This window comes from Lagopus muta, chromosome 2 (assembly GCF_023343835.1).
Source record: "Lagopus muta isolate bLagMut1 chromosome 2, bLagMut1 primary, whole genome shotgun sequence".
NCBI lineage: Eukaryota > Metazoa > Chordata > Aves > Galliformes > Phasianidae > Lagopus > Lagopus muta.
Window position 1 is genome coordinate 81,485,867 of NC_064434.1, and position 23,768 is coordinate 81,509,634.

A 23,768-nucleotide genomic window follows, 5' to 3' on the forward strand; every position below is an offset into this window, starting at 1 on the left:
AATTGCTGAAATATGGTCAGCTGGCTTCCTAATTGATTTCAGCTTCTTACTAAGGGATCAGTGCTTCCAATTAGTTTGCATGTAAACTTCAGAGAATATTGAATAATCAGAGCTTAGCTCTTCTGCAATGAATACACAGTAAACGAATGTCCCCTGCTTGGCATCATAGGTGGAGCCAGGACTTGTTCCAGTTGCTTTTCTCCACTGATATGTTACAAATGTCTCAAAAGCACACAGAACTGGCAACCTTAAATGGACTTTTGAAAGAAGTGAGTTTTCTAGGTGGAATAGGAGTGGTGTAATAGCTCCGTCACCAGTTTTGTAAAGGAAAAGGATGTTTAGCTGAAGCTCTCTGTCTGCTAAAGAGCTGTTTCAAGAACCATGAGTAGCTTATTGTCATTTACAAAACCTCAAGGTTGTTCTAAGTTGGTAACAGAGTCTTAATGTACCTTGATCAGTTGTAGGACCACAGAGAAACAGGCAGTTTGAAGATAGCCACTACTTTTTCACTCTGGTTTTGTGCTAACTGGAAGTCAACCAAAGTAAAAGCTGGCTGAAATACTTCCCCTAAAAACAAACAAACAAAAAAACACACACAGAGAACCAAAACCAACATACAAACAAAAACCCCACGTAGTAGTAATATTGCTTTGCATGGTACAGTGAGGAGATGCTCTAATTATTGTGTGGTAGTTCAGAGACTGAGAAACACATTGAAACAACTTCTATATGGAGGGTGTGAAAGTCTTGCTAATTCTTTAGCCTGTAGTGGCAAAGCAAAAGACTTTGACTCTGTATCTGCACTGAGTGGTGGTGTCAGGCATGGAAGGCTGCCTAGCTCACAGAGCCATGGTGTTTAAACCCATTGTCAGATGAAGCAGGCAGCCTGGCACTTGGTCTCTGCTCACAATGGGCACTTTTGTTTTTAGATTAATATACCCATGTCCTTTTGACAATGGATCAAACAAACAGTTTGAATCTTCAGAGGCAGAGCAGCATCTCACAGAAGCTTTTGCATCTACATTGTATAAGAAATCTGCTTTTGGAAAGCACATAACCAATTTTGGTTTGTACTTCCCTTTCCTCTTGTCCATTCGCTCCTCGTAGGACCCTAAAAGGACTTTGTTTAAATACATCTAAATATTTGACACATTTGCTTCTTCTGTTTTGTAGCAATTAGTTGTAACTTTGAGGATATGTATATCTGCATTTTGGGACTGATTTCTTTCATATAAGGGAAAAATGAAAAACCATGAGAAAGAAAGAAAATATGGGGAAGTTTTTAATTTGATGTTGTCAGTTGGCATCAGAGACTTCACCCATGGTGCTTATTAGGTTTTGGGGTTGACCTTGGTGGTTAGAGTCTAAAAATGTTTTTAGAAAGAAGCAGGTATTTTCTTTGATGGTCTTATTCCTAAATTCTCAAGGAGCTGCCTGTTTAAGTATATTTGTGCAGTCCTGAGATGTAGACCTTATGCTGTGTGCTGTTCAGAAAGAGAAACATCACTTTTTCTTGTAGCTTCTCGTTTTGTTGTGTCCTATAAACCGAACGCAACAAAATAGTTTCTATTAAAGGTCAGCTCTTATGGAAGAGGATTACTCTGCAGAACCAAACATTTTTGCAAACTGCAACACTTTTCAAGGATGTATCAGCAGTTCAATATGTGCTAATAAAAAGCTGACTTCTCTGGTATCTTTCATCCCAGGCTATTATTAATACAAACATTGAATTATATAGCACACAATCTAACGTACTTTTCTGTTGTTGGGGAAATAGTCACAGAAAGAATCAATGATTTATCTAGTTTAATGTACTACTGACTAAATATCGAAGCGTGCAGCAAATTTTGAATGCTGTGTCTTTATTTTGTTTAATATACCACACATTTCTCCTTCAACCAGTAATAGAAACCAGGAGTTGTGCTGTAACCGTTAGACAATGCTCTGTCAATGGAACATCCAGATGCTGCAGTGAGAGGGGGGATGGCTTTCACAAGGATTTGTAAGAACTCTAAGGAACAACATATGTAAGGAAGAGCAGATACTCTTAATTTATCTTCATATTTATAGTGATTTGATCATTCTGGCCCAATGACACAAGCCTGTTTCCTGCTGGGCACATTCTGGTGTTTTGCACATTCTTGTTTTGTGTTTGCAGAGTGATGGAGCACCACTTTAGTTTCCCACAAGACCCATTTTCTTTCCATCATTGGTCTTTGCCTTTCAGATCCACATCTGCTGCAGTGCCTCACTCTGCCTTCCTGTAGACAGGCTCTGCCTATTTTGAACATATCAGATGAACTTTAGCTGAGACGTCAGCTGGTTGATGAGCTTTGCCTTAAAATGAGTTAGTTTTGTTAACTTTTAACTAATGAGCAAGACAAAGGCCATTTATATTGGTTATGCTGTGTCACGATAGAGTGTGCTAAGGTGAGGGAAATTGTTCTGGTAATATGAGCCTACCTAACCTTTCTGCCTTGGCCTGCTGCTGCATGCTAGTCTCCACATGCAGGCTATGGCTCCATATCCTTGTCCACTGGAAGTGGAGGATATTGGGAAAGTGGGAGAAGGAAATAGTTAATTATTTCTGCCTCTCTCATCTCTCTTCTTCCAATGAGAAGCTGAGGGAATAGAGGGCAAAAGGGGGCGTATCAAGCCACTCAAGAAGGGCCAGCAAGGGAAGGGGAAAGGTAAAAACCTGTGTCATGCAAAAGAGGGAGAGAGGGAGTAAAAGAGCAGGGACTTGGAGGATAAGATGAAAGAAGTAGCAGGCAGAGATTGAGTGGAAATTGAAGATTAATAGACCAGTAGAAACATATGAATGGAAGGGGGCTCTGACAATCGTAAGATTTCATCTGATTTGTACGTGTAAATAATATAAATTTTTCCTGGGTTCTACGTTGACAAACGCAAGAGCATAGTATAGCTCATGTCAGAAGAACACTGATGGGTCCCCACGGTTTTATATAAAGTTATTAATACTGAAGATTATAATTTGGTAGCCTGGCTGACTAGTTTACTTACATCATAGAATGTATATGTGCCTACATTGAGAGGATACCTGCTGGGCCTTTTTGTGAAGGAGCATTAGTACTGAAAGGGCTGGATTCTCTGTTTTTTACCCACTTCCTTTCACTGTAGAATCAAAGAAATGGAAAGAAATCACGTTGGGTTGATAGCAGCAAGCACCCATCCTGTGACTGTTGTGCGTTGGTGTATGTCAGGACAGAAAAGGGAAGACAGTGCTGATTTGTCTCCACATTGTTTGGTTTGGCCTGCTGATCTGAAGGTGATATTTTTCCTGTGTAACTTGCTTTCTCTGCTTGTGCCATTATATATACATACATTTGTATATATATGACTTTGCTTTGTGATATGTGTTGATTTGTGTTGTCATCATGAGAGTTCAGTTATTGTAATGAAAAACGACTCATGCTCACAGAGAGCAAACCATCTATTTCCATGAATTACAAAGAGAGAGAGAGAGAGAGAGAGAGAGAGATTTTGCAGATGGTGTTACTATCTCTGAAATTCAGAGTTACTGTATAACAGGGAATGTGATTTCTCCCACTGCAGACAGCAAGACACACGAGGCAGACAGCTCCCCCGTATTCATCCAGCTATTAATATAAGACAGAGTTGAAAGTGAAGTCAGAAGAAAACAGGCTGGTTTAAGCTATCTAAAGATAGAGGGGAAAAAAAAAAAAAAAAAAACTGAGAAAAGAAAAACACACACAAAAATGGGAAATTAAGGCTTTTTACTTAGTTAAGTCATATCCTCACCGTACAATTCAAACGATCTGTGCTGCTAGAGGGCATTGCCAATAGCAGTGCAGGGGCACTCAGCGCAGAGCTATGGGGTCGCAGGGAGGCACTGCATCCCACGGGGCTCCCCACGAGCTGCAGAAACGCACACAGCCTCTGCAACTCTGGGGACTGGGAATGCCCAACCGCGTTGCGGAGTTGTGTAGAGAAATAACCCTCTGAACCACAACCAAATCGCAACACCCGAAAGCCTTGACTGAAGGCTGAGCCGTGCCTGCCAGGCCGGAGCTTGTCCCTTTAAGAAAGTGCAGCACGGTAGCAGGGGCCGGCCCTGCCTCCCAGAGTCCCGGCGCTGGAACTGGGCTGGGAATGGGAAGCAGTTCCTCGGTTGGGGCCGGAGAAGCGCTCGCACAGCTCCAGCCCCGCTCACTCGGCAGCATCCAGCGCGGGGGAGAGAGAGCGGCGCAGCGCCTGCCGCGGGATGGACGTTCCTGAGCACTGAGCTCAGCCGCTGTAAAAAGCGAGTAGGAAAATACGCGGCTGGATGAAATTGGTAAGTCTAAACGAAAGGCACATCCTCCACCTCGGGCTGTAGTTTTCCAGTCTCTTGGTTTGTAATGCTTTTCGCAGGCCGCTTCTTTAGGTTTTTTTTTTCTCTTTTTTTTTTTTTTTTTTTCTTTTTCTTTTTTTCCCCTTGTCTTCTGAGCTGAGCAGCTGGGAAAACATGGAGGGAAAATAAAAGTGTAAAAAATTGTTCAGTGTTTGTCAGCTTTTGTGCTCCTGTTTTGAAACTCTCTTTTTGCATAGACGCCACGCTGCAGGAGCTGGGATGGGGAAACCAGCAAGTGTTTGTGTAGAGGTGGGGGCTGAAAGTTTCTAAGAGTTGTAATTGGCTTTTTTTCGTGGACATGACTAAACAGGGAGATTTAAAGAGGAAAAAAAAAAAAAAAAAAAAAAAAAAGAGTTGTTTGAAGTGATTTGTCATTTACTTTTCCAGAGTAAAAGCAACTCTCGTCCTGAACAGCTTTAAAATGCAGTCAGGTGGGTTTGGCAGGAATAAGAATCGTCTTTAAAACCATGTTATCAGTGGAAACCTTCATGCAAAAGTACTACTGAGCAACTGCTGCATATGTATGTTTGAGTTTAGCTAAATCCATTGGCAGCTCTGAAGAGCAGAGACATTACATGCAATTTCCTCTGTGCTGGGCAGAGGGCGGTGCTGCTGCGTCTGGCACGGTCCTCCCTGTGCTGCCGCGGAGCTGGTAGAGGCCGGCGAAAAATCGAGGAGAGAGAAGATGTTTTAAACAATTAAAACAGAAATTGTTCACATATGGACAGAACGACAGTGTGTAACATCCCGTCAGAGCAGTCGGATTTTTTAATTTTGTTAAGAGCTTATGTTTTGCTTGTTTGTAAAGTGATTATTTGACTTACAAAGAAAAATGTAAGTTCTGATGATCCACTCAGATTCTAATTAGAAATTAGAGCCTGATTATATTCCTGTTTCCTTTTGTGGAAGGTGCTGAGGGGTCAGCTTACTTAAAGAAAGAGAGGAAAAGCATAGAATCTCTTTACATATATGTTGCTTCAGTGATGGTGTGGGTAATAATGAAGAACTTGGTGTTAATCAAGCTGTAGACTAAGGAGGGCAGCAAGACTTGTGAAGGGCTTAGAATAATGCCTTACAAGGAGGGACTGAAGGAACCTGGGCTGTTTAGACTGGGGAAAAGGAGGCTGAGGGGAGACCTTATTGCTCTCTTCCAATATCTGAAAGGTGCTTACAGCAACAGCGGGATTGATCTCTTCTCACTGGTGACAGGTGACAGGACAAGGGGAGATGGCATCAAGTTGTGCCAGGGTAAGTTTAGGTTGGATATCAGGACAAACTTCTTTACAGAAAGGGTTGTTAGGCGCTGGAATGGGCTGCCCAGGAAGGTGGTTGAGTCACCATCCCTGGGTGTGTTTAAAAACCATTTGGATGTGGTGCTCAGGGACATGATTTAGTGGAGGGTTGTTAGAGTTGAGTAGTATGGTTAGGTTGTGGTTCGACTCAATGATCTTTAAGGTCTTTTCCAACCTGAGTGATTCTATGATTCTATGAACTAATCATCTAATGTAGAAACATCTTTTGTATTTGGCACAAATGCACTGTAGTGGTTAGAGATCTGTAAGCTGAACATGAAGACTTTTAAACCCTGATCACTAAACTTTCTAGTGCCAAGTAGTTTGGGGAAGGTAGAAGCATGTGTACAGCCTTTTTCATAGATATCTCAGTACTGCTACAAGGACAGGGATAATTGCACTGTATTCTTGCTCTGTATAGAGAAGAGTTAGAGAATATAGTAACAGACTGTCCTTATCTGTGTTATCTGTGTTATTATGATACTTGCATGTGCACACAGATGTTAGTATAATAATGTTCTGCTGCTCTCTGGAGTAAGAATTTGGGTTTCCTTAAAAAAGGCTTTAAAATGAATTCAGATATTGTTTTAACCAGTGCAGTTCTACTATGAATAGAGAAGGATCGGAGCTATCAAGTTCCTGAGTTGTGCAACATCTACTTGAACTTGGCATTTCTGTTATGACCAGGAGCTTTGGTCGTCGCTCAAGGCACAAGATGTTTCTGTCTGGCTTTATTCCTGTTACTTAACAATCACTTGCAGAGGAGTGGAAAGATTTACAGGTTCAAGTTCTTAATATGAGGCATGCTGAACAAAGCAGATTAAAGGAACTGAAATGACCGCATGGATTCCAGTCATTCAGACTCCCAGTCTTTAAACCTCATTGAAGAGTTTAGACTGCTACTACATCAACTGAATCAGTGGAGTGAGTGAAGAAAGTCAGTTTCCTCATCTGCAAAGGCTGTTAAGCAGTTATTTTTAGGCAATGATACTAATATCACAGTATCCTTTTGATATTAGTAGCTCACACAGGAAAAAAAGAATCGTTATATTCTTCATTGTTCACTGCAGGTATGAATGGCCCTTTGAAATCATTTACTGGATCAAGGGAAAGATTTCTGTCTTTCAGCACATCTCCAGGAACTAGTGAGATGCCTGACTGATATACTGAAGAATCTTTTCTTTTTTGCATTCCTTCAAGAGGGCTACTTGATGGGATTAGTCAGCAGTACCCCTCCCACTGTGAAGGACGTGACACACCCGTTGGCAGTGGAGCAAGGTTACTGGGAATACCGATAGAGCTGTCAGGCACTCTGAGAAACGTTAGACACTAGCAGATGCTTCTCTTGGTAGGAGGCTTTTTTATTCATTGAAAGCAAGTTATCCCCACAGTCATTGATGTTCAGCTGAGGTCTTATCAGCTGCATCTCCCCTCTGTTCTGTTGTTCACCATGGTCTTTTTGGTATTGTGCTTGAACTGATTGCCATTCTAAAGTATAGTTTTTCTGCTGGCCTATTATTTCCAGTTGCAGTGTGTATTTTATACACAGAATAGACAGTTTGATGCGACTGGTCCTATTCCATTTTTACTGTGCTCTTTGGAAATTCACTTCAGGATGTACTTTATTTTGCTTCTGAGCACTTTTCTTTGTGTTGCAAGGTCTGCTACAAAAGTAATGTCTCATGTATTATTCTGTTGGCCCACAATGTCAGAGGTGGATGTTGGTGGTATGACAGAGAGGTTGGATCTTCCCACCAGTGTGCCATTATGTTTTGTTTCTGAGACAGCTGGCAGCAGAGGGGCAGTCTGTCAGAATAGTGTCTGACATGGAATTGTTTGTGAAGCAAAGGTGTTGTTGAACTCCTCCATGCAGAAAAAATTGCACCTATTGATATTCATTGGTGCTTGCTGCACGTTTCTGGAGACCAAACAGTGGATGTGAGCCCAGTGAGGCAATGAGTGGTGCATTTCAGCAGCATCAACAGTGACACTGGGTCACTTCCACTGGTGTAGATGTTTACAAGTGGCATGCAAGTTCTTGTTGGTGCTGGTGGAAATGCAAAGCTAATGGTGGTGACTGTTGAAAGATAGCATTTTTAGCTGAGAATTTGCTTTGTCAAGCAGTGTTATTGTCCCCTTTGTATTTGGTGTAGTTTCCATGGAAATAAGTAGGGGGTATTACTTTGGAAGTAACCTTCTTGCATTGCAACTGAGAATACTGTTTGTAAGTCTGACAGAGGGTGGTGCTGGGGTCATACGATTAACTCCTCTAGAGCCTTCCAAATATTAGCTTAATTTGACATGTATTTGTAAGATTTAAAATGTGGTGAAAATCCACGTGTATCTATGCCAAATTGAAGAAACAGATTCCTTTAATAATTTTTTTTTTTTTTAGTAGAGACTGCTCTTCTTACCCACCAGTAGATTGTTGTGATGTTGGCAGTGCTATGAATTCTGTCTGCCATTGGAGTGTTTGTCTACTACTTGCTTACGTTGACAGTAACAGTGCTGAGTTAGTCTAGCCAGAGCAAGACTCATGATTAGTCAACAAATGCTGATAGTTCATTTTCTAGTATTACTAGTTTTGGTCATTGTTTTGCTGATTTTCATGTTCTTGTTAACTCAGCATTGAGCACATTGTCGTAGTCTCATTAAAGACACTTATTGTGAAATCCTTTCTCAAAGTATGATTCTGTCTTCCTTTAGACTTTCAGACTCCATGAGATCTGTGATGCTCATGAGTGTGAGCTTTTCCTAAGGAATTAATTTCCATCTTCACATTTGTATGGCTATCATCTTATATCTGAAACTATTAATGACTCAGCTCAGCTTTTCCTTTGATTTGCCTTTTTTTTTTTTCCTCTCAGTAGTTCCAAAGTTCTTTTTTTAACCAGACCCGTCAAAATTCTTCTTCAATCTCAATCTGTATGATGGCTTCAATTGAGATAGGGGTAATTTTCTTAATGATGCCTGCTATGCTTTGGATTTAGGAGAAAAACAATGTTGATAACACATTGATGTTTTAGTTGTTGAACAGTGTTTATATTAAGTCAAGGACTTTTTTGCTACTGGTGCCACCCTGCCAGCCAGGAAGATAGGGAGGAATACAGCCTGGACAGATACCCTAAGTGGCCAAAGGAATGTCCCATACCATGTGATATCATTCTGAACAATAAAACTGGGGGAATTTGGCTGGGATACGGGGGTGGCTGCTGCTTGGGGACTGGCTGGGCATCAGTCAGAGAGTGGAAAGCAATTGTGTAGTTGATTCTCTCCCAAAATCCCACTTGGAACGGGGGAGCTGAATGAATGGCTGTGTGATGTTTAGCTGCCTGCTAGGTTAAATCATAACAATCCATTATTGAGAGATTATTTCTTAAATGTCAAATACAGTGAACAAGAAAGCTTTCAAAAACTTTTAGTCCCTCTACCAATTTAATTATGCTTGCAAAAACATGGTAGTGACCTAATATATCATTAAATAATCACATTTAAATAGTGTACTGACCTTGCCAACCAGTAAATCAAAGCAATGGCAAAATCCTTTTTTTTCCCTCTTTGCTACACCCTGAAAGCCATGAAATAATCTTCTGAGCACTTAGTAAAAGTATGAATCAAGTTGATGTGTTTTGCAGCATGAAGTAGGGAAAAGAGTCATGAATTTCTAGACCTCTAGGGACAAAAAAAAAAAAAAGGCCCTGCTAAGATCTTCCTTTTTTTTTAATAATCAGATAATTTTAAAAGGCCGTGGATTGTAAAGGTTCCATATGAGAAGAAAAGACAAAGTGGCAGCTGGCAATGCTGTTACTTAGCATATGCTGTCCTTTTCAGTGTCTTCAGTGGAAGGTCTGTTTGACTCTTGGGAACTGCAGCTTATCTTCTTGTCAAATTATTCTTTTGGAGGTTTTAAACTGATTTAAAGAGGAAGTGCTGAAATGTGGATGGGCAGAAGGATCAGCAATTAATGAATTGTCCTTTGTACCATGTGGTATATAATGCAATATCGATGTGCAGCAGGGAGGCTAAAGGCAGTCTTTGCAACTGCCCTTCCTAGTGCTTCTTATTTGTGCTGGAGTTGAAACAATAATAGCGCATTCTGTGGTTGTACTGCCCAGACCATGTGTCCAGCTCTGCAGTCTCTATAAATGTGTCATAGCCTATAACTTTATTTACATCTGTTAGCTGGCATCATCATATAGGCTCTGTTTATTCTGAAATCCACAGAAAGTACGTGAAGAAACACTACAATTTCATTTTCCAAAAGAATCTTTTTCAGCAGCTGATAAAACCTAAGCTCATGCCAGATGAAAAGCTCCTATGTTATCATTTTCATTTAATTAAAAAAATAAACTCCAAATCCCTTACAGCAGCAATTTTATAAATACTATGCATGTGTGTTTCCATGTATGTGCACGCATACACTGGTGCTTCACTCTTGCATTGCCAGCTTCTGCCTTTGACAGCAGTGTGTGCATTATCATACATTTTTGGGTACAAGACATAGTGATGCAGGGGAGATTTGTCAGAGTATTTTTTCCTTTCTTAATTTTTTTTTCCTAACAGTTGTTATTGTAGTTGAAACAGAACCAAACCAAATAAAAGCTTTGGTGCTTGCATCAAAATTGGGATTATTTATTAATTTATTTAGGAAGAAAACATTCAGAAGTATGAATTTTATCCACTGCTAGGTAAACAAAATGTTTCCGGCAATTTGATACGTTAGTAAAATAAACAGTAAGTAAATGAAATTGTCCAATTTGTATCTGTTAGAAAGCAGGAATCTGGATTTTCTTAACAGAAGGGTATACTGTGAGCTGTGGATAATTATCTTTTGGCATCTGTATTGACCTGTTAAGTGTGGATCCCAGTAAGAAGAAGGATTAATTCAAGAAGTCTTGATGGCTTAACTGATGATTTGGATTTCTATTATTTTCATTTTAAGGAGGAAAAAAACCCAATGATTTAGTTGTGCTGAAAGGTGCAAAACTGACAGCCTTGGAAGGCCACAATACCTTTGTTCAGTTGCAGAACAAAGTGATGTTTTGAACTGTGGCTTCTCCAGTACTGCTCTTCAGCTTTGTGGTTTGGCCAACAGAAGATCGAAACTGAAGTTTGAAATCTTTCTGATCAACTTTTGTTTTTTAATTTCTCTACATTGTCAGATTAGCAGCAAGGATTTGATCAGTCAGTTCTGATGGCTTCCTCTGTAATCCATTTAGGTTATGCCAACAGAGGTCCTTGTGATCTGTTTTTTTCAAGGGACAAATAACACCATGGCAAACTGGCTCAGTTATTAAGAAAGTCTTGATCAATTGATTTCAGTGGAGTAGCTATCAAGTGGGAATGATTTTTGTTTGTTATAAAGAATAGATTCAGGCTAGGGACCTGGTGGAAGGGCATACTGTATTATATTACAAGCCCTCTGAATCATTCAGTAATCTTACACGGTTTTTCAGTACTCTGCTTGCATTACACAAATCTTGAACTTTTAGGCTCTGTGTTCTTTAATTATATATAGAGACCCTTTGGAAAGTTGCACGTGGGCTTTTGCATTTAGATCATCTAGAAATCAGAGAGTGTGAACTGTAATAGTTTTCTTTCGGGCTGAATGTGGGATGAAAGGACTGTAAGTGACAGCGGCACAAAGGCTGTGCTGGTAACTAGAAGGGTGTGTAATAACTTTAGCACAGACTAAACTTTTGGCAGGATGTTGTATTAAAGAAGATACTGTTTGAAAACATTACACAAACATATTTTCATGTGTGTATATATCTTGTTCCCTTCCTTTTTCCCCTTGAATTTAATTGCCCTTTAATTATACTCTCTGTCGGGGAGGGGAGGAGGGAGGGAAGGCCCATAGGGGGAGGAAAAATATTTCTGTCTAAAGAGTTCTTGGTTGTAAAAGCATATTTTTTTTTTAATGAAAGCTGTTTTTTGTTCTTTGTGCTGTTTATTTTTTAATTACACTGTACTCAGGTTATAGAGTGAAATTTGGCTAGGGAATTCCAACATCCCATTTTTTTTTGTTCATTTTCCTAACTGGTCTTTCATCACCTAATATTGTATAGTGTTTGGGTTGGAAGCTGTTCAGAGGTTTACTTATTTCAATCATTTTTCCTCTTAAGAAAATACCCCCAAACAAGAGGTTCTAGTGATGTTAGGTTTCAGTCAGTAATATGCTTTTGCTATCTATGCAGTGTCCTGCTCAAGGTGATTGACTTGTGCATTCCTTATAGGTGAGATCAAGATGAAAAAATGAAAATGTACTACAGCCAGGTTCTTTTTGTCTGTGTCATTCATGCTTTAAAGACACCTTAGTTAGATGGAAAGAGGGCAACTTCTGCAGGGCTTTAACTTAGAGCACAAAAGTAAATATAGAGAGAACAAGAAGTGTGACTGCTAGGATTTGAAGACTTGAGCTCCTGCTTCCCACTTTGATCTTCATGTCCCAAGGCCCAGACAGTCCAAATAGCTCAGGGTTCCTTTTCAGCTTGTCAGCTTGAGAAGGCAACCAAATGACAGAAACAATCACGCACCTGACGTGCAAAAGTCTTTGCGAAAATGTAGCTGCTTGTACCTCAGCAATATTTGAACTGTCTTTAAAGTCTTGCCTCTCGTCTTTATTCAGTGTTTACAGAAGACTTTCTCTACTTCAGTAAGATTTGCCAATATGTGCAGGTTGCTGTGGAATGCATTTGTTATGTTGTAACCTTTAATTCTCTAAGAATCAAAGATCACCAGGATGGAACTCTGGTATGGGATACTTTGCATCATAGCCGAGTTTCCAATCCAGCCTTGAAGTTATTGATTTTCGTAAAGACTTAATTTAGAAACCACTCTGACTTAAAAATGCTAGACCAGCAATGGACCAGTGCATCATTCTCAGCACTCAAATTTCTTGTAGTCATAGGGAACTACTGAGTTACCCAATAGTACTAGTGATGCTGATTTTTTGAGGATTGCTTTGTGTGGGCCACAATAGAAAAACCACTGGAACAAACCAAAAGTACCAGAATAACTTTCTGCATGAAAAACAAAACAAAACAAAAACCAAAAAACCAACCAAACAAACAAAAAAAACCCCTAAAAAACATTACGGTCTTTTCTGCTTCCTCAAATATGAGAGATCAGATCAGATAAACAGTTTTGTTATGTGTGGACAGGGCTAGATAGCTACTGCTACAAGACAGTGTGTGGTAAAGTGTCGATATAAGGATATACAATTGTATTAATAATTCTCTCTCTCTCTCTCTCTATATATATGACATTATGAGACTGATGGCTGCTTTAAAGTTGTACAGTTTGGAAGGCCTTATGTGGATTTGATTCTACTCATGGCTTTATGTGTGGAAGGGATATACATGAAGTTATCATGCTACTTGGTTTATTGAGCCCCTTATCCCAGTGTCTGAAACTGTGATTTGTTATGCTGTGATATGATCCAAAATAGAACCACAACTTACTGTAGCGGGTTCTTTCAATCCCTTGGGAATGTTTGTCTGGCTTAAATGCATAAAACTGAAATGTGTAATACAGAGCTGCAGCTTATAGATCAACACTGACTCCATTTGTGGGAATCAATGAATACCTCATGTTTGATGTGCTGTGGGGGAGTTCACACGTGAATTCTTATGTTACAATACTATATTTTTCAGGCTTTTGCAGCTTTATGTACTCTGCCTTTTCTTCCATGTGTAGAATAGAGTTATAATATCCTGTGTTTTTCAATATAGAAATAGAATGTGTAAAGATCTCACCTTGCTGTCTTTCTTTAATAGTTTCGGAGCCTTCCTTCCAATAAAATTTTAGGCAAATCTGGACTAAGACAGATAATCATTTCTATACCCATCTGCATGTTTCACAACTATGACTTAAACAACTGTTTGAATTAGAAGATATCCTTGAAGGCTATCTGGTCCAACTCCCCTGCAATGAACAGGGATACCTATGAGCTGGATCAGGGTACTCAGAGCCCAATGCAGTCTGACTGTTGATTGTCTTGGAGCGCATCTGCCACCTCTCTGGGCAGTCTGTTCCAGTGCCTCACCACTCTTTCTGTAAACAAACAAATCCTTTTTCTTTATACCCAATCAAAATGTCTCTTTTAGTTTGAAGCCATTGCCCCTTGGCCTGTCACAACAAACCCTGCTAAAGAGTTTGCCCTTTTCTTTCTTACAGCCCCCCTTTAGATGCTGAAAGGCCACTCTCAGGTCTGCTCAGAGCCTTCTCTTCTCTAGACTGAACAGCCTCAATTCTCAGCTTTCTCAGCCTGTCCTCATAGGGGAGGTGTTTAATCCCTTGGATCACTTTTATGGCCCTCCTCTTGACTCCCTCTAACAGGTTCGCTTCTCTACTGTACTGAGGATGCCACATCTGTACAAAGTATTCCACGTGAGGTGTCAACAGCACAGAGTATAGGAGCAGGATGTCCCCCCTCAGCTTTTTTGTTTAACTAAGGTTCTTAATATTCTAAGATTCTCTTCACCCTTTTATGGTTACTTTGACAGCTGTAACTTCTGGATGTAGGTCTGTGAAAATAACTTCTCATGGTCTAGTATAACGATTGCAAGATAGATGGAAGATTTCACATCCATGCTGTTCTTTGCAAGTGGTCATAGATATACAGAACTTCAGTTCTAATTCAGTCTTCCCCTGTGATCCAAAATTTTATCTGAAAAAACTGAAGTCCCAAGAAGTGAATAAATTCTGCTCCAAAAATCCCCTTACATTTACCCTTTTACTAACTGACCTGATACTATTTTGGTTCTACTGCATCACATCTCTTTATTTTACTGTTACTTTTTCCTGCCTTGACTCAATCAGAGATGAGGTATACAGGACTGAAGAGATCTTCTAAATCATAGAATAGGGCTTTCTGTAAGTGCAGAAAACTGTCTTGTGGGATTCCCTTAGTAAATTTATCAATCTCTGCCTCAAAATGAAATGGCTTTTGCTCTTTCTTTTCCTGCTGGGAAGCCATTCAAGAGCCTCACTCCTCTGCTGTTTAGAAATCTGCTTCTTATTTCCAAATTAAACTTGTTCGTGGCCAGTTCATGCCCATTTGGCTTTGTGCCAAGGTTGGTCTACTAGTTTTTTTTTGTTTTTTTTTTTTTACAATCCTCCTGTGATCTGAGCATTCTTAACTTTCTCTCCTTCTATCTTTTTCCCTAAGAACTGTATATAATTGAAATTATGTTTCTTCTTACAGTACTGATTATTGTAAGTGTCAGTGTAGTTTGGTTTGATGAATTCTGCAGTTCTGGGAGCTTTTTAGTCTTTTCTGTTAGCTCTCAGATACTCATAAACAAAAAAAGGTGACCACTCACACTTTGCTAGACAAGCAGAGGATAATTCATGTTAACTCTAGGATCAGGATGATGAGATGGAAGGAAGCAGAAAGTGGCCTGCATGTTTTTGCATCTTGAAACAGAACTTTCATGTGAATTTCATGAAGAGTGAGTTGTGGCTGAGAATCTTTCTTATCCTGGGATAGGCAAAGGTATTGATCCAGTTCTTTCATCCATTCCAGCCCTCTCAACCCTCTGTAAAAATCTGTTTGAAATGAGCAAGCTGATAAAACCTTCAGAGGGAATGCAGTCCACAAATGAGATTTAGAGGGCAAACTTCCAGCCGTTTCCTCGGAAGGAATGAAGTAAGTGGCTCCCAGAGCCCCAGATGAATGCCTGGAATCTTGCTTCTTCAGGGCGCATCAGGAGTCCTGAGAAGAGCAGTCCCAGGCCCAACAGAGAGCTGAAGCCAAGGGCCCATAGTGGGAACCTCCTGCTGTCAGGATCCCACGCTATGCTGCAGTTGAGGGGCAGGCATGGAGGAGAGAGAGAACTCAGTACGGTTTGCTACGACCTTGTCATGTTCCCAGGCAGCTTGCTTTCTGAGCAATGGGCTTGGAACTTCTATGAGTGCTTAGTGCCACCATTCACAAAGCTCCTTTAAGTCCCTAAAAATCCATAGGAAAAAAAAAAATTTAGTCCGTTCAGCACGCTACTGATCTTAAGTGATGTAATTAGGGCTTGATGTGTCATAAGAGATAACTTTTTATATAACAAAGAGTGTTTATCAAACCCAGGACTTCTTGCAGGAAAGTACCAGCCTTAGTCAAACTTTTTGAGTTTGAGGGTGTAATTTTTGGGCACAAGGACTAAGGGTGGAGCAGAAGGAGAGCCAAAACATAGTATTTGACCCCTGGATTAGGATAGGTGTTAGCTAAATAGGAGAATAATGGTGTTTGGTTTGTATCCATCGTACTGAGGTGAATGTGGTGATTCTGAGCCCTTCTGAATACGGTAGTGAATGTTGTGTCTTTTCCTGTATTGAGGAATTATTTTTTATTAGTGAAGGAATTAATTTTCTTTTCCTGATCAAAAAACAGGAAAAAAGATTTCTCTCCTAGCTCTAAGTAGAGCAATTATGTTCCAGGAAAAAAGGTGTTGCAATATATTCTTAAAATTCAGCAGGACTAGCTGGGGTAGCTAGGATAAACATACTCAAGCCATTTTCTTCTATAAACAGGGCACTGTTTTATTGTCTCCATTACTCCTGCGGTTAAGAGGTATGCACACACAGTTACAGCAGCTTGTTGCATTGTGCTGTACTTGCATTCCCTATTTGACAGGAGTTTACCAAGTAATGTAGCTCTGGAATACTCCTGGAATGATGGCGTGCAGGACTGGTGCCAAAGAGCATTTGGGGCTTGTTCACCAAATAGTAATTCTAATTAATTCTTGTTCCTCTCCATCAGCAGATGTATTTAAACAACTTGTCACTCATTGCCTGAGATGTTGATGACCATGAGCAAATACATTTAAAATTGGCTTTGTTTGGTTATATGCTAACAAGCAGAATCAGTCTTTCTTTTCACTTCCATCCCAGGGATCTCCAGCAGGAAGAATCTAAGTTCACAGGTAAAATATGCCTTCAGTCAAGTGCCAGCATAGACTGCATGGAGTTAGCTGGTGCTGTCCTGAAAGCCAGCCTACCCTTTTGTTGTCTTACTACAAGCCCTGGCAGTCTCTTGTTGGTTCTTTGGTGATTTATAAAATCTGAAAGGTAAAGATTGGTCCTGCTAATACAAAAAAAAAAGTTAAAAAAATATTTCAGATTTTGGAATTGGAGGATATGCTTTGATTGCACTATATGAAGGTCTCCTAAGATGGAAAAGAAGTGACATTCCTTGAATTTATCGTATGTGTGCTCCCTCATTGCAAATGTGTGACAGGATTTGGAAGAGAATGCCTTGCTGGAGATTTTTATTAGAGTTACTTTGTCAAGATTAGTTGAACTTTCTCCCTGCAGAATCCCAGGGATAGGGTTCATGTAGGACAGGCGAAGCCAGAAATAAGTGTAATATCCATAGAAGAAATCAAATTGATGGATTCAGCTTCCAGGAATGAGAAAATTCCTTTATCTGCTATTACCTTCCATGATCCCGGGCAAACGTGGGATTGTTTTTATTGAATATAAGGGTATTGTATGCACTTGAGTGGATTAAAACTTTGAGGGCCTGATGCTGGGCATTCCTTCTGTGTTTTCTTTACTTTCTCAGTAAGTATGTACATCTGTGATAAACTGTGCATGGTACTGTAATGCTCACTTGCACGTGAAGCTTAGTTTTTTGTCCATAGCTCTTGGTTGTTATTCATGCAAAAAACAAAGGGAAGAGACCAAAATTCTTTTCTCCAACAAGTAAGCATTTCCAGGAAAGAACAATATACCTGAAATATCGTGGGCATATGATAATACTAATGCTAGGGAAAGGGGAGATTTCAAAATCAATGCAATAGGCAATTTCATCAACAACTTAAGCAGAAAGTGCTTTCTGCTCAGACCAGAATATCCATAATTTTAATTAATGAGGTCCCCATATAATGGAAGACTTTTGGGCCATCAGCCTCTGGGTGTGTTGCCTTGATGTAGCCTGATCAAGATCTTTGTGGGTCGTTATCAAACATGTTCATTTGCCATATCAAGGTGTAGTGCTTTAAGTGCTTATATAAGTAGTAAAAAAAAATGTGTATTATGAGAGTTTCATTATTAAAAAGAGTTTCAGTGATGTGATGTTTTCAGTAGCATTGTTTTTTGGAGTGACTTTTTTCCTTCTGATGTTAGCAGGCTGAAATTTAATTTCAAAGTCAATTCTCCTGCTTTTCTGAAAAAGGGCTTTTTCCATTGATGTTTTTGTCCATGCCCTTCTTGCTTTCTTTTCTCAATGTGTGTCTGATATTTATTCATGGAAGATTTGTGTTCAGCTGACTGTTTGGTCAGTTCAGTCATGCTTCCTGGTAACAACACCAGAGGCATTTAACGTGTTTCTCATGTAAAAGTCAGGGTTTCCCTTGACTGAACTGAACAATATTCAGTAATGAGTCTGGGCTTAGAACGGACAGAGCTGTTATCAGATGTGGAGGCAGGGAAACTCTCCTTGCAGATTTTATGCAATATTCCAACATGTCATATATAGGGATTTTCCTCTAAAAGACAATTGAATTTCACAGTTTGATGGGAAATGGGCTACATCTGTTAATGGACAAAGAAATAATTATAGGTCAAACAAAGTTTGCAAAATGTGGTTATACTGATAAGATTTGTTGCTTTGCCACTGACCTTTTGTTATGTAAGATTCTGATCTTGAAACAGATGAACTTCAATCTTTTGAATCAATTATGCAAGTCTGGCATTCATACCTTGCCTTTGTGTGGAAGTATATCTATGTGGAAATTAGAGCTTGCAGTATCTACTTAATACACGAGATAATGATTCAAACAATACATAGAAAGCAGTGTTATAAAACTGACTTTAGACTGGACATTATTTTTATTTTTATTGTGAAGTAGGAATATTGGTAATTCTGGAAACAAATACGTTACCATTTCAACATTGTGCAGATGGGTGCAATTTACTTAAGTTCTCTCATAATCAGCAAATAGTTTTGCCTCAGATCTTTTTTTTTTTTCCCCTCATTATGAAGCCTTAATTTGTAGAGAGTGTCCTTTTTAAGTGGTTTTAAATAGAGTTCTGCTTTCTTGAGGCAAGCTGCAGTGCCACTTTCTGGACAGTGTTTACAGTTTTGTTTGTTTATCAACATGAACTATGCCCTTCCTATCTGAACATTGTCCAGTTCTGGGTGTGCTCTGAAAGTGAAAGTTTACGGTACTTTACCCTTTCTTACAAATAAGTAAATGCCTCTTTTAGTGAGATCTCTAGGACCAATGTAAAGGAGGAAGGAAAAAAAAAAAAAAGAAAAGCATTTCCTTCCTAGTTCCTTTGAACAGCCCAGAAGCAGCTCCTCTTCTTTCCTTCCTGTTTTAACATAATCATAATTTAATTACGAACACATTATCTTGCACGTTGATCATGATGGTTCTCTGGTCTCACCTTTCCAGGTCAACTTGCAGAAGAAACTGTGCATTACTGCTGCACTCTCTACTTATTCCTGGGTTATTAAATATAATTTCTGTGCTTGTTTCCATAGTATGAGAGTGTGTGTGTGATTCTAAAGATTGATTGATTTGCTGTTTAATTACAGTGAATTGCCTACCTATTCTGAGTGAGATCCAGACTTCAGATTTGGTGCCAGTGTCCTTACTTTGGCTTTTCTGAGAATCTATTTTTTCTCAGTGAGTGAGATTTAATTCTACGTAATCTGTTTTGGGACTAGATTTGTATCAGAGGTGGTCAGTTATCTTGGTCCTATGTGTGGTAGATGCATGTGATACTTTCATAAACTTGGAAATCTGCTTTCAAACTTGGCAGTCTTAGCAATATGTTTCTCTTATAATAGATAGTATAATATAATAGAGTATAATAGAATTATAGAAATGGTGGATGATTTTGAATAATTTGCTAATTAAAAGGAGTAAAATCCATACATGCCAGTCCCTCCCTGCATGTAACAATAAGATTATGTGTTTATGTTTGGAGATACAAGTCATTTCATGGAAAATTTTCACTCTTCCTCACTTTACCATGGATGATTACACAAGTATACATATGTGTATATGAGCACATGCAGTTGTTGAGATATACAAAGTTCATGAACAATTGCCTAACCTCTCAAAATCATGCTGTTCAGGACTATGTTTTACCTGTCCTTTCACTGTCCTAGCTTTCAGTGACTGTTTCACTGTTTAACTAGAATTTAGGCATCTGAATTGCTCCAAATGAAACTTTCAAGGGGCTTAAAATATTCTGCTGTGGTCCAGGCAGACCTTTGAATTTGTTCAATATCTGTGGACTTAAGTTTTATTTAAAGCACCTTCACCTTCTCTCTTGCCTCAAAAAATCTTGAACTAGATGTTCCTTTCTCATGCCACAGACACTGTCTTACCTCAATTGCGTTTTTGTATTGAACTACTCTTTGCTGAGTGTCACAGATGTCAGATTCTTTACCAAATGGTGAAAGACTTCTTGAGAGCTCTCCTTCTAAGCAGCATTCCACAGACCTCTCAGTTTTTAGCTTTGATTAGTCTTCTATTCCTACTTTTCTTATTTTTTTCTCTTCCTCGTGACCTATTGCCCTGCTTAGGTTTATCTATTTGTGCATTCACACCTTCTATTTTAACCTTCCACATAGAGAATTTGTATAGATTTTCCAGAAATTCATTCTTCCACAGGAAAAAATACCACATCAGCTTTTGAGAAAGACTTCTCTGTTAATATGAGCTTTTGATTCTGAGACCATTTGTGATACAGTGCCTGAGAAACATTACTACTCTGTTCCACAGAGAATGAGTTTGGATGACAAAGGGGTTTGAGAATATAAAATGAATTGATGAATTTACAAGGTTTGATGATTTAAACATGGAAACATAGGATTAGTGTTTATATTGCAGTTAATTTGGTGCAACAGCACATCTCTGTGAAATTAAGTGATTTTACTGCTACTTCGTAGAGAAGCAGTGGAAATTAACTCTGTGGCGCTATTAACACAGTACTGAATACCTTATACTCTCTTCTTTTCTGCTGTCTTTAACCATTAACATACATACCAACTAGCACTAAAATGAGGTTAGGGAAAGCAATAGCAATTTAGCAGTGTAGGTAGGGTGCATTGCTGTTTAACAGAGTAAACAGATGATGTACGCAGATCATACGTGAACTAACTTTTTAGGCTTGGTAGCTCAGAAATCAGTGGCAGTGAAGCTGTGGTGTCATGAACTAGAGAACACTAGCCACCTGTGTGAGTAACCTGATTGCTGAGTGAGTTTAAACAGTCTCAACAAATGGCTCTGCTGTGATTCCTCAATGCTTTTACTCAAGAAACCAAAGTTAAAATTAGCAGGCTATGGCTTCATGTGTCACAGCCAGACCTTTAATTAAGCTAGAAATAACCACTATTCCTCATATAGCAAGTGAGTTTAAAAAAAATCAACAACAAAAAAAAAAAAAACAACCAACCAACCAAAACCAAACCAAAACAAAAAACAAAGCTATTCATCCTCAGAGGTCTGCCTTCACGTTTCCTTGTTTTGACACTTCATAAAAAGCCTCTTTCTGTACCTCAGTTCCTTTGTGTATCCATACCCTTTATGCACCTTGACACTTCAGAAACATGAAGAATTATGGTCAACTGTGGCGTAAGGACTTTGCGTAAGCCTAGTTAATGTTCACCAGGAAATGTATGAAGGAAGATTAGAAGTAAGTCACTGGAGGTTGGCAGCATAGAAGACTGTCTTGCATAAATGTCAGTCATCTAGATTTAAAGACTGGTAGTTGGAAATCAAAATATGAAATATAAAAAGATTAATAAGTCTGCTTATTCAGCTCCACTTGTACAATTAAAAATTATAGTGATGTGGATACCATTTCCATGTCAACAGAAAATGTAAAAGAAAATACTAATAAAGCTGAAGCAGTGTGGACTTATGTACAGGCTAAAATACCCAACCAGTCACTGTAACAGTAGCTACAAGAACACTTTAATGTTCCTACTGGACAAATGTCATGCTGAAATCCTAACAATTGTAATAATAATAATAAATCAACTGAATATATTATTATCTTTGTCCATATAGGTGTTTTTTTAGGAGAAAAAAAAAAAAAAAAAGAATGTGCAGCACATTCAGATGGAGGATAAAACCTGAATTGATAATTACAGAATCATAGACTTGGGTTGCCAGGGACCTTAATAATTACTCACTTCCAATCGTCCTGTCATGGGCAGGGATACATTCCTCTAGACCAGGTTGCTCAAAGCCCCATCCAGTACTTAACCAACTTCATAGTGAAGACTGTCTTCCCAATATCCAATTTAAATCTACCCTTTTAGTTTAAAGTTGTTATCTCTTGTCCTATTGCTACTCGTTCTGATAAATAATCCCTTTATGAATCCCTAATGTGCTGGCTGGGTGGTCTTTAGTTTTTATTTCATTCTAATTCTGGTTAACTCTTAGAACTGCTGATGGATCTCTAGATACATTCTTTTCTTCTGAATCCAAGATCTTTTTGCTTGTCCATCTACACCAAAAGCAGAGTCCGATTCTATGATTATATGCCCAGGATTAGCCTTTTCCTAACAACCTTCTCATTCAAAAGACAAAATCTTTCTTAAACTCCTGGATGGTCAGATGCTGATTTTTTTTTTTTTCCCCTCTTTTCTCTTTTACTGTTTTCCTTTCTCTGCCATGATGATAAAGATTATGAACAGTGTATGACTGAACAGAATGAAAGTGCTTCAGTTTCAGTCCCTAAACAGAAAAGGGTAATTGAACAACTAGCTGGTCTGCAAACATTCCCTTGATCCTGAGATTTGATGCCTTCATACAAAGCTTTGAGTTTATGGATATTGTGATTCTTTTAGTGCTCACCTTAATAGTCAAAACTGATCATCACTTTTGCATTGAGCATCTAAACACGAAGGTCCTAAGGAAAGTCTGTGACTTTACACATCTTGCAGTAGGAACCTACTAATTATATTTCCTATGGCTTTCATATCTTCTTCAATGAAGCTGTTTCAGCACTGTCATCCTCTGTAGAAGTGGCATAGAAGTGATGACATCGGCAGGGAGACAGATATTAAAAATAGCATGACCCAGGGATCATTCCCCCTTCTCCTCTGGCATCTGAGCTAGAAAAATTGTCTGAATTCCTTGCAGTCCACAGACTTCAGAATAAAAGGGAGTTGTGTTCTTTAACTGAGCTTTGCTTAGAAGACAAAACAAATCAAAGTACTGCTTGTGTGATTGTGACCAATTGCAGTTATTTGGAAAATCTGATAAAACGATCATATATAGAGTTGTTCTCAATCCTTTGATGATGTATCCTTTTTCTTCTCTATACATGTGGCTAAATATACTTAGGGAAGAACATCTATCATCTGTTTGCACTTTTATCTAAGGATTTTGGTAGTATTTCAGCCCTGATAATGAAGCAAGGGTTTCCAATTGCAGACTGCAGACTTGAAAAACTGGAGTAGGTATTTGTTAGATTTTGTTTCTCAGTGTTCAGTGCACTGCATAGTGTTTCATCATAGAATCATAGAATGGCCTGAGTTGAAAAGTACCACAGTGATCATCTAGTTTCAACCTGCCTGCTATGTGCAGGGTTGCCAACCACCAGACCAGGCTGCCCACAGCCACGTCTAGCCTGGCCTTGAATGCCTCCAGAATGGGGCATCCACAACGTCCTTGGGCAACCTGTTCCAGTGCTTCACCACCCTCTGTGTGAAATCATCCCCTTTACCACCCCTGCTCAGCACCAAGGGCCAAACACAGCTCTCCTTGTGGCTTGCCCCCTAGCCCCGTGTTTCTTTTTCCTTTCAGCCTAAGCCAAAACAACAGCAGCACACCACTCCCACAGTGATACCAAAAATCAACCAGAACAGAAAAGAACAGCCAATCACAAAAAAAAAAAAAAAGAAACAACCCACAAAACAAACCAACCAACCAAATAACACTGAACCACCAAAACTGTGTAGTTAGAAATGGTGTTAGTTGAAGGACAACTATCAACCTTCAAATGGTTTGACATAGGAGTCATGGCTTCAAAGAATCCTTCCTTTCCAGCTTCCTCAGAGCACGTCAGTCTAGCATTGGGGTCACTAGCACAGGGATTAAGTAGTATCACTGTTAGTGGTAAGGTTCTGATTT

General features: G+C 39.2%; 1 protein-coding gene across 4 annotated transcripts in view; it reads left to right on the forward strand.

The window, feature by feature from the left end:
- DAAM2 (dishevelled associated activator of morphogenesis 2) overlaps positions 1–23,768 on the forward strand; it is a 185,667-nt gene that overhangs the window by 22,128 nt on the left and 139,771 nt on the right. For 2 of the 4 annotated variants that reach the window (XM_048935122.1, XM_048935126.1), the window contains exon 1: positions 4,092–4,318. The exons of the other annotated variants lie outside the window; for them this stretch is intronic. The gene's annotated coding sequence lies outside the window, so the exon portion shown is untranslated. Of the gene's footprint in view, positions 1–4,091; positions 4,319–23,768 lie in introns of those variants that run through there. 4 annotated transcript variants of the gene reach the window in all.